The sequence below is a fragment of the Arachis hypogaea genome, chromosome 18 (genome assembly GCF_003086295.3).
Source record: "Arachis hypogaea cultivar Tifrunner chromosome 18, arahy.Tifrunner.gnm2.J5K5, whole genome shotgun sequence".
Classification (NCBI taxonomy): Eukaryota; Viridiplantae; Streptophyta; class Magnoliopsida; order Fabales; family Fabaceae; genus Arachis; species Arachis hypogaea.
The window spans coordinates 93,078,457-93,081,877 of record NC_092053.1 but is presented as its reverse complement, the minus strand read 5'-3'; the positions used below and the strand labels follow the sequence as shown (position 1 = coordinate 93,081,877).

The 3,421-nt window shown below is 41.6% G+C and overlaps 1 non-coding gene across 1 annotated transcript; it reads left to right on the top strand.

Moving 5' to 3' along the window:
- The first annotated feature begins 2,460 nt into the window (after positions 1-2,460).
- Positions 2,461-2,568, top strand: LOC112774754 (small nucleolar RNA R71). Its single transcript, XR_003189217.1, has one exon. It is a non-coding gene; the product is annotated as a small nucleolar RNA R71 (small nucleolar RNA).
- Positions 2,569-3,421: the final 853 nt, after the last annotated feature.

Sequence of the window (3,421 nt, the reverse complement as noted above, 5' to 3'; positions counted from 1 at the left end):
GAGGAGATGGAGGGTGAGGTGTTTTCGGCCAAGGGTGAATTTAGGGTTGTGTTGTGTGAAAATGAAGAAGGAATGAGGGGTTTATATAGGAGTGGGGGGAGGGTGAAGTTTTGGCCATTAGGGTTGGGTTTGGGAGGGAAATTAGTTTGAATTTGAAGGTAGGTGGGGTTTTTGGGGAAGAGAGGATGTATGTGAGTGGTGAAGAGGTGATGGGGAGGAGTGATTGAGTTGATTGGTGAAGGGTATTTGGGGAAGAGAGTCATAAAAAGGTGTGAAGAGGAGAGAAGAAGGGTAGGTGGGGGTCCTGTGGGGTCCACAGATCCTGAGAGAATCCTGTGGGGTCCACAGATCCTGAGGTGTCAAGGGTTTTTCATCCTTGCACCTTTTAGACGTGTAAAACGCCCTATACATGCAATCCTGGCGTTTAACGCCAGACTGCTGCTTGTTTCTAGCGTTAAACGCCACTTCCATGCTCTGTTCTGGCGTTTAATGCCAGGTAGATGCTGGTTTCTGGCGTTAAACGCCAGCTTGGTGCCTGTTTCTGGCGTTAAACGCCAGACAGATGCTTGTTTCTGGCATTTAAACGCCAGACTGCTCTCCTCCAGGGTGTGCTATTTTTTTCTACTGTTTTTCATTTTGTTTTTGATTTTTCAGTAGTTTTTGTGACTCCACACGATCATCAACCTAATAAAACATGAAATAACAATAGAAAATAAATAAATATAATTAGATAACATTGGGTTGCCTCCCAACAAGCGCTTCTTTAATGTCAATAGCTTGACAGTGAGCTCTCATGAAGCCTCACAGATGTTCAGAGCATTGTTGGAACCTCCTAACACCAAACTTAGAGTTTGAATGTGGGGGTTCAACACCAAACTTAGAGTTTGACTGTGGGGGCTTTGGTTGACTCTGTAGTGAGAGAAGCTTTTCATGCTTCCTCTCCATGGTTACAGAAGGAGATCCTTGAGTTTTAAACACAAGGTTATCCTCATTCAGTTGAAGGATCAATTCTCCTCTGTCCACATCAATCACAGCCCTTGCTGTGGCTAGGAAAGGTCTTCCAAGGATGATGGATTCATCCTCATCCTTCCCAGTATTCAGGATTATGAAATCAGCAGGGATGTAAAGGTCTTCAACCTTTACTAGCACGTCCTCTACTTGTCCATAAGCCTATTTTCTGGACTTGTCTGCCATCTCTAATGAGATTCTGGCAGCTTGCACCTCAAAGATTCCCAGTTTCTCCATTACAGAGAGTGGCATGAGGTTTATCCCTGATCCAAGGTCACATAGAGCCTTCTCAAAGGTCATGGTGACTATGGTACAAGGTATTAAGAACTTTCCAGGATCTTGTTTCTTCTGAGGCAATCTCAGTTGATCCAGATCACTTAGTTCATTGATGAGCAAGGGAGGTTCATCTTTCCAAGTCTCATTACCAAATAATTTGGCATTCAGCTTCATGATTGTACCAAGGTACATGGCAACTTGCTCTTCAGTGACATCTTCATTCTCTTCAGAAGAAGAATACTCATCAAAGCTCATGAATGGCATAAGGAGGTTCAATGGAATCTCTATAGTCTCTAGATGAGCTTCAGATTCCTTTGGTTCCTCTGAGGGAAACTCCTTGTTGATCACTGGACATCCCAGGAGGTCTTCCTCACTGGGATTCACGTCCTCTCCCTCCCTTGTAGGTTCGGCCATGATGGTTAAATCAATGGCCTTGCACTCTCCTTTTGGATTCTCTTCTGTATTGCTTGGGAGAGTACTAAGAGGAGTTTCAGTGACCCTTTTACTCAGCTGGCCCACTTGTGCCTCCAGATTTCTAATGGAAGACCTTGTTTCATTCATGAAACTTAAAGTGGCCTTAGATAGATCAGAGACTATATTTGCTAAGCTAGATGGATCCTACTCAGGACTCTCTGTCTTTTGCTGAGTGGATGATGGAAAAGGCTTGCTATTGCTAAACCTGTTTCTTCCACCATTGTTAAAGCCTTGTTGAGGCTTTTTTTGATCCTTCCATGAGAAATTTGGATGATTTATCCATGAGGGATTATAGGTGTTTCCATAGGGTTCCACCATGTAATTCACTTCTGCTATTGCAGGGTTCTCAGGATCATAAGCTTCTTCTTCAGAAGATGCCTCTTTAGTACTGTTGGTTGATTCCTTCAATCCATTCAGACTCTGAGAGATCATATTGACTTGCTGAGTCAATATTTTATTCTGAGCCAATATGGCGTTCAGAGTATCAATTTTAAGAACTCCCTTCCTTTGAGGCGTCCCATTACTTACAAGATTCCTCTCAGAAGTGTACATGAACTGGTTATTAACAACCATGTCAATGAGTTCTTGAGCTTCTGCAGGCGTTTTCTTTAGGTGAATTGATCCACCTGCAGAATGGTCCAATGACATTTTAGATAATTCAGACAGACCATCATAGAATATATCCAGGATGGTCCATTCTGAAAGCATGTCAGAAGGACACTTTTTGGTCAGTTCCTTGTATCTCTCCCAAGCTTCATAGAGGGATTCACCTTCCTTTTGTCTGAAGGTTTGAACATCCACTCTAAGCTTGCTAAGCTTTTGAGGAGGAAAGAACTTGGCTAAGAAAGCCGTGACCAGCTTATCCCAAGAGTTCAGGCTGTCTTTAGGTTGAGAGTCCAACCATATTCTAGCTCTGTCTCTTACAGAAAATGGGAAAAGCATAAGCCTGTAGACCTCGGGATCAACCCCATTGGTCTTAACAGTATCACAGATCTGCAAGAATTCAGTTAAGAACTAAAAAGGATCTTCTGATGGAAGTCCATGAAACTTGCAATTCTGTTGCATAAGATAAACTAATTGAGGCTTAAGCTCAAAATTGTTTGCTCCAATGGCAGGGATTGAGATGCTTCTTCCATGTAAATTGGAATTTGGTGCAGTAAAGTCACCAAGCATCTTCCTTGCATTGTTATTATTTTTGCCGATGTCTCCTTCTTTTTCGAAAATTTCTGTCAGATTTTCTCTAGAGAGATGTGCTTTAGCTTCCCTTAGCTTCCTCTTCAGAGTCCTTTCAGGTTCAGGATCAGCCTCAACAAGAATGTTCTTATCCTTGTTCCAGCTCATATGAAAAAGAAGAAAAGAAAAAAGAAAATATGGAATCCTCTATGTCACAGTATAGAGATTCCTTTATGTGAGTAGAAGAAGATAAGAATAAAAGAAGAGAAATTCGAATACCAAGAGGAAGAGAGGGTTCGAATTTTGAGATGAAGAGAAGTGTTAGTAAATAAATAAATAAATAAATAATTAGAAGGAAGATGGAGAAGAGGTAAAATTCGAACACGGAGAGGAAGATGGGGTTCGAATTTTGGGTGGAAGAGAAGTGTTAGTAGATGAATAAATAAATAGAAGGAGATGAGAGAGAGGGAATTTCGAAATTAATTAGATT